This window comes from Mus caroli, chromosome X, assembly GCF_900094665.2.
Source record: "Mus caroli chromosome X, CAROLI_EIJ_v1.1, whole genome shotgun sequence".
In the NCBI taxonomy this organism is placed as follows: Eukaryota; Metazoa; Chordata; class Mammalia; order Rodentia; family Muridae; genus Mus; species Mus caroli.
In genome coordinates this window covers 32,176,857-32,191,798 of record NC_034589.1, presented here as the reverse complement: position 1 = coordinate 32,191,798, position 14,942 = coordinate 32,176,857, and the positions used below count along the sequence as shown (strand labels likewise).

The window sequence follows — 14,942 nt, the reverse complement described above, 5'->3', positions numbered from 1 at the left end:
GGAGGGTGCCGGAAGTCTGCGGCCCCAAAAGGGTGCTGCCTCAGCAGCTCTGTGGCTCCTGCCTGTCCCAGAAGCCGTCTGCCCCCGTGGTCCCCACTCTGACCTGTAGAGACTAAGCTCGGTGGAGTCCCGGAGCCAAGATGGCGCTCCCTGCAGGGCAGGTCACTGTCCTCCGACTGGCTAGCCTAGAAATTCTTAAAGCGACATGGCATGTGGCATTGCAAGTCGGGGCACCAAATGACCAGATGTTTTAATTCCTCATCTGTAAAAAACGGCTGCTTTTCATTGTTCCAATTCCCTCACATATATTAAAGGGTGATTATAATACCATGTTGTCTAGTTAATATGGTTAATGAAAGAGATAAAAATGAAATCAAATATGTGAAAATAAAGTTCTAGAAAGCATGAGGCAATGCAATAGGCCAAATTGTATGATGGTCTCCAGCCCCTGATTGGGAATTTTAGTTGCAGCTGAAGTCAGCATACAAATCAGCTGAAGGGAGGTGTCTGGACATTACTGGTTTGAATCTTGGTTGGCAATAATAATAATAAAATCATCATCATCACCATCATCATCCTTGGAAGATACATGCCATTTGCATTAGCTTTGTATTGCTGAATAACCAAATTACCACAAACTTAGCAACAGAAAACACTACATATTTCTAAGAACCCTGAACTCATGCATGTTTTATGATGTGAGGTTTGTTGTATTTGATTATTCAGCAGTTCTAGCCCATTTGTCAAGCACACATCTAAACATGCTGAATTAGGAGTTGGAATATCTGGGATTAAAGCCCACACTTTATGGGCTCTGCCCCTGGGCACATCACTTCTATCTCTCTTCTTCTTGACTCTGCTCCTTTATAGGACAAGAATAATAATCTATTCCCCAGGACTTCTGTGGGGAGGAGGGTGATGTGAAAACGTGTCCCTGAAAAAAATGCTCAGTGCATCTCAGGGAGTCAGAATTCTACAACAGGGATAGAAGAGTATATCAGCAATTTCTATACAGAATTGGGGTCAATGTGGTAGAAGGCCACAGATGATATTGTGGAAACAACAAAAGAAACAATTTGATCAAACTGGGATTTAAGGACTAGTCCTCAGTTCAGTTCAGTAGTGATTCTTTTTATTATTTTTTTATTTTTATTTTTTAATTAGATATTTTCTTTATTTACATTTCAAAAGTTATCCCCTTTCCTGGTTTCCCCTCTGAAAACCCCCTATACTCTCCTCCCCCCTCCCCCTGCTCACCAACCCACCCACTCCCACTTCCTGGCCCTGGCATTCCCCTACACTGGAGTCACTTGCAGTTTAAAGCACTGGTTCTCCAACTCAGAGAGCTTTTGAAAATGCAAATTGCTGGGCAGGAGAAATGGCTCAGAAGGTACAACAACATACCACTCTTTCAGAACCCAAATTGGTTCTCAGCATCCACAATCGGTAGCTCACAACCACATCTAATTCTACCTCCAATGGATAGACTTTCTTCTGGATTCTGTGGGTGTTTGTACTCACGTGTGCACTCACAGAAATATATACACATAATTTAAAAATAAATCTTAAATATAAATAGGTAAATAAATAAAATGTCAATTTCTCTACACTCTATATGTATGTGAAAACAAATCCCAAGGTATTGTATAGGAGAGAAGTTCCCTAATTTCCCTTTATGTTCTTTGTAGGCTCTTTGGACGACCTAGGAATTCAACTAATACAAAACCTGGTTAATAAGAGATGCCCCACATGGGGATCCATCCCATATGTAGTCACCAAACCCAGATACCAATGAAACCCAGATGCCAAGAAGTACTTATTGACAGGAGCCTGATATAGCTGTCTCCTGAGAGGCTCTGCCAGTGCCTGACAAATACAGAAGTGGATGTGCACATTCATCCATTGGACTGAGCACAGGGTCTTCAATGAAGGAGCTAGAGAAAAGACCCAAGGAGCTGAAGTGGTTTGTAGCCCCATAGGAGGAACACCAATATGAACCAACCAGTACCCCCAGAGCTCCCAGGGACTAAACCACCAACCAAAGAGTGCACATGGAGGGACTCATGGCTCCAGATACATATGTAGCAAAGGATGGCCTTGTCAGGCATCAATGAGAGGAGAGGCCTTTGGTCCTGTGGAGGCTTGATGCCCCACTGTAGGGGAATGCCAGGGCAGGGAGCTGGGAGTGGGTGGATGGGGGAGCATCCTCATACAAGCAGGGGAGGAGGATATGATTGAGGGGTCCCAGAGGGGAAACCAGGAAAAAGTATATCATTTGAAATGTAAATAAAGAAAATATCCAATAAAAGAAAACAGGGGGCAGAGCGAAAAGCTTTAAAATGTTGGATGGATCACAGGGCTCCCAATGGAGAAGCTAGAGAAAGTACCCAAGGAGTTAAAGGGATCTGCAACCCTATAGGGGGAACAACATGATGAACTAACCAGTACCCCGGAGCTCTTGTCTCTAGCTGCATATGTATCGAAAGATGGCCTAGTCGGCCATCACTNGAAAGAGAGGCCCATTGGACTTGCAAACTTTATATGCCCCAATACAGGGGAATGCCAGGGCCAAAAGAATGGGAATGGGTGGGTAGGGAAGTGGGGGGGGGGTATGGGGACTTTTGGGATAGCATTGGAAATGTAATTGAGGAAAATACGTAATAAAAAATATTAAAAATTTTAAAAAAATAAAAATAAATAAAATGTTAGTAAGTATCCATGTAATGTAGAGATTATCCTGAGAGGTAAGTCCCAACATGAACATGATGGGCTTATACTTCTTAGGAAAAGAATGATAAATCTGTAAAGTAACATGACAGTTTGATACACAGATGAAGGTAGCAAGTTCTGAATATGCCACTCAAGAAATGTGGTGAGGTATCAGGCATTAGTGGAAGATAAAACATACCTCAGGGAATTTCTTTATTCAAATTCACTGCAGCTTTAATGACCAGTGTCTGGTGAAGAAGACCATCTCTCTCAAAAGAATCATTATGTCTTGATTCGTATAGGAAAACACAAGCTAAATGGCCCTTTTTGAAGCTATTCTTCCTGAGGTTATTTCTTCTTGAAATAACCTATATGCTAATTTGGCATTTCTTATTTGCATCCTTCAGAAAACTACGAAGTTCCTACCTTACAATAGCTAAGAAGGTGTGTATCAGGAAAGGGTGGTACACAATTTTAAGCAGAATGCAGATCATCTTGCATCCAGCAAGAATAAGAGTTTGGAATGAGAAAGAAGAGAGAGGGAAGGAGAAATGGAGGGAGAGACAGAAGGAGGAAGGGAAGGGGGAAAGGAAGGAGGGAGGGAGGGAGGGAAGTAAGGAGAATAGAGAGGTCTACGAGTGGGGCAGATTGATTCTAAAATATATTAAAATAGTAAAACCCAAAAGAGTTGGTACCTAACAATGTCAAAGATGGAGGAGAGGACTCATAAGTCTAAATATGGCACTGGAGTAGATTGACCCTAGACTATGCTGGGATACAGATATATCTACATATAGCTAATAAATTAATGCAGCCAAGCATCACTCTCCTGGGGACCTATGCTGAGAAGTGTGATTTACAGAATTTGATATGAGTTTGGAGTTCTTGCCAATGAGGAAACTATTGTCCTTGAAAGGTCAGGTGTTCATCCTCAATTCACTAAGCAGAAACAAATCTGACACCTACTAATAAAGGGAAAATAGCTGCTTTAAAAGAAATCTTAGTGGCTTAGTAATAAATGGCTTACCAGTTTCTTTCTCATTTATATCACAATCTAGCATGAACTTTGGAGTGGAGTAGGGAGGAACACGGTGGTGTGTGACTATAATCCCAGAACCCAGGAACAGGAGGACTGAAGCTTCAAGGCCAGCCTGGGCACTAGCCTGTCTTAAAAATAAATGAACATTGTCAAAAAACTGAACGTTTCAGACAAAAGTAAAGAAAGTGTGAGAAAAAGCACTTTACAGGCTGTAATAACTGCTCCTCCCAGCACAGTGAGCCATGAACTCTGAAATTTCACACTATGCCAGATCTGACCTGAAGGGCATTCTTCAATCCATTTTTTTTAATCTAACCAAGAAATAAAGAAAAACAACCACTAGCAAACCAAATGAATAAAAAATGCTTGGTTTTGTCAACAAAATTTCTTCTTTTAGGAACACACACACACACTTAAATCCCTTACTTGCAACTTTCCAACATGAAAGAAATCTACAAAGCCTGCATTGCAGGAAAGTTTCTTGGTTTTAATTAAATATCACTTTTAAAAAGGTAAAATATGCCATTTCCAGTAAATATGAAATGCCAAAGATATACATGTATTAAAAGTAGAAGATTCCGTGTAATTATTACTTTTTTCCTATTTGTCATTATTTTTTAATGAAGTCTCCTGGAAGAGAGGAGGAGAAATGTGATCAATATAATGTGATCAATATAATTTTGTAGCAAGATGCTAATAAGAAGCTGGAGAGGTGACTCAACTATTAAGAATATCTGCTGCTCTTGTAGAGGACCTGAGTTCAGCTCCCATACCCCACATGGCTGCTTACAACCCTCTGTAGATGCAGTTCCATGTATTCTGGCTCCCTCTCCTGGCCATCATGGGTACTGCATACACATATAGGCAAAACACATTTATTATTATTGAAATAAAGGTTAATAAATAACAGCCTCTTTCCTCGGGACTCCAGGATTCTGATTTAAGAGTTGCATTTTCATAAGCACAGTCATATACAGTTAGTGCATAGCTCGCTAGGAAACTGCATTCTGTAATCATTTCAGTGTAAAGAGGCTTTGCCATACAAGTTTTAAATAAATAAATGATGAACTTACACCAAACTTGATTATACATAATCATGAGTTGTCTGATGTTTAAATACTAGATGATCATTATTGTCAGCCATTCACTCACACTCTTGAAGACTTCATTTCCTATAAAAAGTTCTGAACCCCAAAATGCTAAAGAGAATTAGAAGATTTTGTATTCTCAGGCTTTTAGGCACTTAAAACTCACAGCCAATCTTTCTGATTACTTGAATATTTTTGTAACAACTGATATAGGGTTTGGAGGTGGTGTTTTTGGGAGGGCAACGTTTGTTTGTTTGTTTTCTGGGGTTTGTTTCATTTGATTTAAGACAGGGTTTCTCTGTGTAGCCCTGGCTATCCTGGAACTCACTTTGTAGACCAGGCTGGCCTCGAACTCAGAAATTCACCTGCCTCTGCCTCCCAAGTGCTGGGATCAAAGGTGTGTACATTTCATGTGCCTGGCATGAAAGGTTATTTTTATTAGGTAAAAATAAGAACGTTGTTACATCCTACAATACAAAAATATCCATAAGTTTTCTAAAACGTATTTCCCTTCATCCATCTGAACCTCTGGCTGTTAGCTTTGGTTCAGAATCTTTGTGTTAGTTCTTATTCATTCAGAGTCCATATCTGTTTGCCCTAAATAACAATGGAGCTCACATCACTGCTTTCTTGGAGGAAGATTTATTAAGCAAATAAACAGTAAGTAATGCATATAGCACTTTCCAATTTAGAAGTCATTCCTCACAGGCATCTAATTTTATCTTTACAACCACTCTATGAAATAGCCATTATTGTCCTTATTATACAGACAAGGAAACCGGAGCTCAAAAAGCGCCGGTGACTTTCTCAAGGTTAGACAGATTGAGTTGCAAATGAAGGTACTGCATTCTATTTTATTGTTATGAACAACAGAAGAATTTAGTGTCTATTGGTCAATGGCCTATAACACGTGCTATCTTAACTATTTTACTTGTATCATATTTAATTTACATAATCAGCTTGCTCATTTATCATTCTCACTTCATAGACGAAAATATTTTGCCTCACATAGCTAAAGCAACTTGTGGAAGACCACACAGCTAATTAATAACATTGGAGTAAATTTAAGCTAAGAAAACAAACTATATTTTAAATTTTTAGAAAACTAACTTATGCAAATAAATGTTTATCAAGAGGCTTCTGTATCCTGCTCTTTTCACAACAGCAAGAAAGTAGAATTAGATGTCAATCAACAGATAAATGGACAATGAATATGTGATATGCACAGATATCGACATAGATAATGAAATTTTATTCAGCTGTAAAGAAAAACAAGTTAGGAAATTTTCAAGAAAATGAATAGAACTAAAAAATATTACACAGAGGCTCCCCAGTTTCAGAAAGACAAGAACCACATATTCTCTCTCATATGTGGATCATAGATTATAATTTTTCTTTTTATTAAAAACAGATTTATTTTCACATATGTATCCTGATAAGTCTTCTCAATACTCCTCTCCATCCCCTCCCACCTCCCCTCCCACCTCCCCTCCCACCTCCCCTCCCACCTCCCCTCCCTTCTTCTTGCTCTTCCTCTCTCCTTCCCTTTTCCATCCTCCTCTCCCTCTTCCCTCCTCCTCTTTCTCCTCCCCCTTCTTAAAAACAGATTTATTTTCACATATGTATCCTGATAAGTCTTCTCAATACTCCTCTCCATCCCCTCCCACCTCCCTTCCCACCTCCCCTCCCACCTCCCCTCCCACCCACATCCACCCCCTTTCTGACTCTCATTGGAAAACAAACAGGCTTCTCAGGGGTGGGAATAAAATAAGATATAAAATAAAACAAAAATTAACTCACTAGAGTCAAACAAAACAAACAACTAGAAGGGAAAGGACCTAAGAGAAGGCATGAGAAACAGCCCTGCTCACTCACACACTTGGGAATCCCATTAAAACACTACACTGGAAGCACTAATATATTCACAGGGGACCTGATGCAGACCCCTGCATGCTCAGCGCAGGCTGCTTCAGTCTCTGTGAGTTCGCATGAGCTTTGATCCTGTTGACTTAGAGGGCCTTGTTCCCCTGGTGTCCTCCATCACCTCTGACTCTTCTACTCTTTCTGCCTCCACTTTTGTGAGGTTTCCTGAATCTTGAGGGGGGGGCGTTAATAGAGACATCCTATTTAGGGCTGAGTCTTCCAATATCTCTCACTCTCTGTATAATGTTTGGCTGTGGATCTCTCTATTTGTTCCCATCTGCTTCAGGAAGCCTAGCTTCTAATCTTCATATATGTCCATCCATGTAGGGGTGCATATGTGGAGAGGTCAAGAAACTAGAAAGGGACATGGGAGAGGGGAGAGAAGATATTTGAGGAATGGATATGAAGGTAATGTGACTTTAAAAAGAGGAATAGTGTGAGTGGAAGGACTCAAGGGGGAAGGGGAAGGGAGAAGGGGGAGAATCCGCTGATTGATGAAAATGCCCTAAGGAAAGCTGTCCCTTTGCATGTCAATTAAATAATAAAAGAAATGTTTTTTAATTTGAGAGCATTGTAGTTGGAATGTTATTGGTAGTCAAAGTAACCATGAGCAACAAATATATTTTAATCACTTTTTCAGATTTCTCTACTGTAGATTTTTGGGATTTTAAGAAGATGGGAAATTGGGTGATGTGGGGAAAGGACACCGGGTCAGGAGTTGCAAGTTTAACTCTGTCCTCACTTCTAGCATTGAATGCCTACTGTGCTATCTAGTGGGACTACAAAATGCTCTGTTTGATACTGTTTAAGACGTGGAGAGATTTAATTATTTGTAATAAAGGATTTGCTATGGTCTGTTAATAAAAAAAGATGGGAAATGTATCTAAACGTATTGTTGTTTGCTGTTGTTGTTGCTGCTGCTGCTGCTGTTTCTTTTTGAGACAAAGTCTCTCTACACATCGCTGGCTTTCCTGAAATCCACTGTGTAGACCAGAGATTTGGCTGTCTCTGCCTCTCAAACTCTGGGATTAAAGGTGTGACTGCCATGGCCAGCCTCCAAATGTATATCTTGAGAACAGTATCATTGCGGCTGATTTGGTTTGCTTTTCCTTATAACTTTTATATTGAAATTTCAAACTGCATAGGCAAGAAGGTGTGAGCTTTTGTATGTAATCAAGAGGTAGCCAAAGTTATCAATGCTATCGCTGATTCTCTTCTCCAATATTTATACACATGGGGGGAGAGAGACAGAAAGACAAAGAGACATGCAGAGACTGACGGAGAAAGAGAGAGCTACAGATCTAAGCTGTAAAATTCTCAACCAGTGAGATGGCTCACTAAGTAAAAGGAAGTGTAAGGACCTGAGCTGGCATCCCCCAAACCTATATTTAAAAGTATCTGTACAGGCTCCCACCAGCAGCTAATGGTGGTGCAGAGACCCACAGCCAAACATTACATGCAGTGCTCCATCAGGTCCTTCTCCTTGGAGCACCACACCAGGAGAAAGCGGCCCATGAACATCAACTAAGCAGGGCTCATAGGGGCTCACAGAGACTGAAGTGGCACTCCCAGAGCCTGCAGGGATCCGCACCAGATCCTCTACATATATGTTGGGGTTGGTAGCTTGGTGCTCTTATGGGCTTCTCTCTGACTCTTTTGCTGCTTGAAGCACTGGAAAAACCACAGGCACCATCTTATACAGGAAGTGGGACCCAGCTTGATTCTCTCAGGCAACTACTAGTGACACTTTGGCTAGAACCTGAGGCTATGATCTCTTTGTGTCTGGTTTTCAAATAAAGGCCTAAGGAAGCATGAAGGAGAGCGATGAGATGAATAAGTGATCAAGCAGAATCCCTTGAGTGTCACTCCGTACCAGGGCACGCATAGAAGGCAGTAAGAAATGCTTCTCTCTTCCCCCATCCCCTTCACCACGGATGGAAAACAGACAGTGATAAGCCTCAGCCTAGTATCTGTCCCAGCAGGGAACTGTTTGCCATTCGCCCTTACATTACATGGGGGGGGAGGGGGGGACCTGTTTTGCCATTGTAAATTCCCAGTCCTGAAATAGACTTCAGATAGGAAATCCTTCAAGCTGCCAAAGTCACCTACTATGCACATGGAAGCATGTAAGAGACCAGATACAGGAGTGACAAAGATGTGCTGCTCAGATCCCACTTTGCAGAACAACGTCCACTCAGCTGTGGGACAACATGGAGTTTTCCATTCCTTTCGGCTCTGTCTCAGTTGCAAAGAACTGCCTCAGCTGAGCTATGCCCCACCTCGGGTGGTCAGAATCCAATGACTGAACAAAGGACTTACCCAAGACAGTTCTGATGAACCGTCCTTGTTCCACAGCCTGTTTGCTAAGCGGGCCAAGCTTCTTCCTCTGCTGGATCCTGCGTCCTTTTGGTTCTCTGCTGTTGAGTTCCTAGATAGCAACTGCTGTCTCAGCACCTGCTTCCTGACAAGCCCACTTGTAGGCACAGATAAGGCCTGTTCAGCGACAGAATCAAGTATGCTAGGAACGGAAAAAGGCACGTGATTTCAGCTTGAATGGTCCCCAGGTGGCAGAAGGTTGATTTACTCTGGCCACTGACACCGAGAACAACATAGCATTCATTGTTCAGTATCCTGAAAGCGAGGGAAAACCTGATAGCAAAAGGGCAAGGCAGCAAGGGAGATCATGTCGTTGGGAAGAAGTAGCCATCAATGTCATGGACGACTTAAATGAATTACAGTGCACCACTGTACTAAAATAAGTCATAGCTTTTCAAAAGGAAGAGATAAAAGTGTGTTTACTACGTGAGAGAATGTCCAAAATATGTTGTCTGAATTTTATAAAGAAAATTCAGGGCTGGATTTTATTTGACATGACCCCCTTTCATAAAGTTAACACAATATAATGACATTTTAAATACATTTGATTTCTAATAATAGGAAATATTATGATATTTTCAACCTGGCTTATGTACTATTGAACACTGCAAGTCTCCCTAAATTCAAATATCACCGTGGAGCTTGAAAGCTTGACAGCCAAGTGAATCATATGCTATGTTTCTGCTTTTGCCACATGGTGGCACCACTTTAGCTGAGAGACAGGAATTCTGGCCTTCCTTTGTCAAGACTGGTCTGGAATAGGGCAAATTTCTACTTATGTGGAGCCCTCGGGAATACAGTTTTCACATGAAACGCAGTTGTCACGAATACTGACAAGCAGACTCTCTTGGGGAGGGAGTACCCAAGCTAACTGTGATTATTTCTGGAGAGTTCAGAGAAAAATGGCGATAAACTGTCTCATACTTATGATTTATAATTTTAATTTTCTGCTTTTATATTCAGTAAGAAAAATGTACAAAACAAAATTACTTCTGAATACACACACACACACATACACACACACCATACACAAACACACACACACACACACAGCTTTCTTTGAATTCTTGGTTAAAAACCCCAAGATGCTTCAAATGCCAGAGAGATGACAGTGATGACAGAGAGCACACACTAGGTGGACTAAGGGCATGGCATCCTCTGGCCATGCATCTTGGAGTGCTCCAAACATGAAGGAGCCGAAGCCAGAAGACTGCATGTCACAGCACTCTGACTCTGACTCTGACCCTAAACAAGTCTCTACTGCATCCAAGGTTTGCTCCAGGCTTCCTGTGCTCAGCACTCTCAAGCTCAGCAGGCAACCAGAAAACAGACACCCTCATTCTTGTTCCTCTTGTGAAGCTGGACCTTCCCTCAGTCTCAGGGTAGGCAAAAACTTGGGGACAAACAGGACTATTAGAATTGATGAGCAGCCCCACAGTAGAGCTCAGAAGTTCCATGGCACACTGGCCTCAGATGGATGAGGATGCTCAAAGGGCTAACAACAACTGCTGTTGGTTATTTTACAACAACACATTAACAAAGCTAAGCATAAACTAATTAGGTAGTTTGATGAGGATTTAGAGGGCTAGAGGTGTGGCTCGGTGGTCAAGCACCATGCAAGCAAGAGTCTAGGGGTGGAGCCTCATCTCCAGCACTAAACAAAGGAGAAGGAGGAGGAGGAGGAGGAGGAGGAAAGAAAAGAAATTACACATAAGAAATCACACTTCATAGCTGAACAGTAGTGGCGCCCGCCTTTAATCCCAGCACTTGGGAGGCAGAGGCAGGTGGATCTCTGAGTTTGAAGCCAACCTGATCTACAGAGCAAGTTGCAGGACAGTCAGGGCTACACAGAGAAACCCTGTCTTACGGGAAAAAAGACATAGGAAAAAAAATAAGAGAAAAAGAAGAGAAAAAGAAACCACATTTCATTCCATGGTTTATTTCCTATTTCCTAGATTTAAAGAAAATGGGCAACATCTACTTGTAACTAACTGCTAATTAACTACCATAACAACCCCTAGAATATATTCATCTCATAAGGTCTGATTGAATGCGCAATGACAGATTTCAAATACATATGTAGTAGCTTCCAGTTTGCCGCTGCTCTAGTTCCACATATATTTAAACTATCAAGATAAAATGCTTTTGGATGTCTTAAAGACACAATTCTGGTGAAGAGAGGGTGCTACATCTTCTTTGCTCAATAGCATTCTTCTTTGCTCAATAGCATTGCAAATTATGTTCATATTTAGATTTTTAAATGTCAGCTTAAATTATGAATCCAGCGGAGAGGTTCTGCATATATAGGCATGTGTGTACACGCGGACTGAGAAGCATGTGTGTGCAATGCATATGGAAAACTGGATAACTATAACAGCCCTCAGGAGCCCTCCATCTCACTGGCCTGAAACTTTATCAAGTAGGTCAGGCCACCTGGCCCACAAGTTTCCATGGCTCTCCACCTGTCTCTGTCTCTGAATACTTTCTTTCTCTTAATTCAAATCTCCACTTGTTCCCTAATCCTGGAAATGAGTTTCTATCTGTGAAGCCTCTCAAGTTTGAGGCCCTACAATAATAACCACCTAAAAACCAAAATAAAGACATGACATACTGCTCCCTGTCAACCTATAGTATTTTCCCAATCCTGTCAGAAGAGAGCTAAACTCATTTACAATGGTCTCTAAGGCTGTCAAGGTCTACCATATTCTATCTTTTTGACCCCAGCTTTTCTTGTCCTCACCCACATTCACTTTGTTTCAGCTCCATTCATTCTCATATGGTTTTCCAATGTTCCAGCTATATTCCTGATACAGAGCCTTTTTAAAAAGAGAGAGAAGGCTTCTTTTTTTTTAAAAAAAAAAAAAAAAAGTCTTTTGTTAAGAGAAGTAAGCCTTTATTTCCATGTGTCTCAAATTAAGTTGCTGAGTTGGTTGCTTTAAGGGGATTAGTCCAAGTCCCACATCCTCATATCTGATTCCTCTGACTATTCCTTGGCTTAAGCTTTAGCTGGGGCAGCAGCCACAGGGGCAGCAGCCACAAATGCAGATGGATCATCCACAAACGCTTTGACCATTTTAGCAAGTGGGCAGGTGTACTCAGTCTCCACCGACCAAGCTAAGACCTGCTTGTGTCCACTGATGACAGAGTGTAGCACTGAGACATCAGTCAGGTAACCCAATCTGCAGACAGATGCTGGCCACATGACTGACTTTGCCAGGAAGTCAGACTCCAGAGTCTGCTCCATTCAGAGCCTTTTTTATCATTACAGTGCCTTTACCCAGAAAACTTTATCCACAAATTGATTTATCACTTTCAATGGAGAAATTATAAACAGACAATAGAACATCTGGAAAACACATCAACAAAGTGGTTGAAATTAGTATTGTGACTAAAGACAAAAAGGGATATTATTGTACTTCTATGACATCCTGGGTTTTACACAACACACCTTTCAGTAATTTTTTAGCACAGGTGAACTCTAACCAGGAAGAAACAGACAAGCCAAAATGAGAATGGTTCAATGTAAGACAAAAAGACCTTGTCCTCTGAATATGTTTCCACTTAAAAGAGGTTAAACCCATGTTACTACCAAATGTAATGTCTGACCCTGGATTGAGTTCTATATTAAAGGAATAAATAATATATTAAATATTATTTATTTGATTTGTTAAAGACATAATTGGTAGATTCAATTAAGTACTATGTCTGGGTTAAAGTTACTGAGATTGTTAATATTTCTCCTTATATTATAAATAAACTTATTCTTTTTTTTTAAAGATTTATTTATTATATGTAAGTACACTGTAGCTGTCTTCAGACACTCCAGAAGAGGGCATCAGATCTTGTTACAGATGGTTGTGAGCCACCATGTGGTTGCTGGGATTTGAACTCTGGACCTTCGGAAGAGCAGTCGGGTGCTCTTACCTACTGAGCCATCTCACCAGCCCAAATAAACTTATTCTTAAAAACTACATGTTGAATTATTAAGAAGCTATGATAATATGTATTACTTTGACAAAAGTAATATGTATTACTTTGACATGGTTCAAGTATATATAGATGGGGCCAGAAAGGTAGAAGGTGAGAGAGTGGCTAGGGAAAGAGCCTATGGTTATTATCTGGTCTTATAACTTTTCCATATCTTTTAATTGTTTCCAAGTAAAGTGTTAAAATGAATAAAAGTAAAATAAATTATTTTCATGCTCCATTTTTGTCATCATATTCACTCTTTATGTTACATATTTCTAAGTATTCTTCTGCCAACATTAGTGTTAAGTTCCACAAAGGTAGGAATTATACTGGGAATTATTCCTGGTACATATTAGGGACTCAGCACATATGTTTTAAGCAGATGAATGGGTGAATGACAAAAATAATATCTAATTTTTATAAAGTACTTACAGTGTGTCACATCTTGTTTTAGACAATTTAGATATATTATTTCATTTAATCTTCAGAACAACCATATGAAGTAGATGTTTGTCTTACTTAGGATTTTACTGCTGTGAAGAGACACACCATGACCATAGCAATTCTTATAAAGGAAAACATCTCACTGGGAGTGGCTTACAGTTAAGATGTTTAGTCCATTATTGTCATGGTGGGAAACATGGTGGTATGCAGGCAGACATGGTACTGGAGAGGTAGCTGAGAGTTCTACATCTTAGTCTGCAGGCATCAGAAAACTTTATGGCACACTAGGTGTAGCTTGAGCATGTGAGACCTCAAAGCTCACCTCTACAGTGATGCACTTCAACAAGACCACACCTACTCCAACAAGGTCACACCACCTAATAGAGTAGACTAAGCATTCAAACACATGAACCTATGGTGACCATTACTATTCAAACCTCCGCAATGTTAGTATCACTTCTATTCACAGATGAGAAAACTGAGTTGTTATGAGTCAAGTCAGTTGACTAAGGTCACGTGGCTACTAAGCAGAGATAACAAGTTTAGAACACAACAAGAACCTTAAGGAAGGGGTTTTAACCCCATGCTGGGCTGACAAGAAAACTAAAAGGAACTAATTTTCTTTCTTTCCTTTCTGCCACATGCTACTTCGAACTCTTGTTGAAATCCTGGCTTATGGTTGGCCTTCCATGTGCTCTGGATATTTCTCACCTTGCTTCAAATGAATTACAGCACTCTAACATGTCAGGAAGACAGCGTTCCCAGTGACATCATCTAGCCCAGTAGCTATATATATTAAAAAAAAAAAAAGGACATCATTGCCCATGTCAGCAGAAGCTGGATATCTTAGGAAATTCAGATTCTAACATGCCAACTTTTAAATAAGAAACTGTGGAAGACAGGTGGAACTCCAGTGATTACCACACATATGAAAGTTTGAAAATCACTGCTATAGTCCAACTTTCCCATTTTAGACATGAAAACATTGAGATGCAAGTCTCCAAATCCACAGCATTGCTTAAGAGAACCTGTGTTTTACCCTTCAGTCCAGTACTCTTTGCAATAAACCACACTGTTCCAGAAAAACAAAAATAATGCTCACCAACTACACTTTGAAATGATATAAAATATCCTTTCTTTTACTAGGAAAGAGTTTAAAATGTTAGCATTCCAGTGAGTTTGGGGCATCTAGAAAACAGGAAGAATATATCAACTACACATGTATTCCAAAGGGCAACAAGAGGCTGCTTTTTTTTAAATTTTTAATATTTTTTATTACATATTTTCCTCAATTACAATTCCAATGCTATCCCAAAAGTCCCCCATAGCGCCCCCCACTTCCCTACCCACCCATTCCCATTCTTTTGGCCCTGGCATTCCCCTATATTGGGGCA

At 40.5% G+C, this 14,942-nt stretch overlaps 1 protein-coding gene across 1 annotated transcript in view; it reads right to left on the bottom strand.

The window, feature by feature from the left end:
* The window catches only part of LOC110287352, a 206,224-nt gene extending 197,067 nt beyond the window's left edge, over positions 1–9,157 (bottom strand). The window contains exon 1 of the mRNA XM_021153998.1: positions 9,079–9,157. The gene's annotated coding sequence lies outside the window, so the exon portion shown is untranslated. The remainder of the gene's footprint in view (positions 1–9,078) is intronic.
* Positions 9,158–14,942: the final 5,785 nt, after the last annotated feature.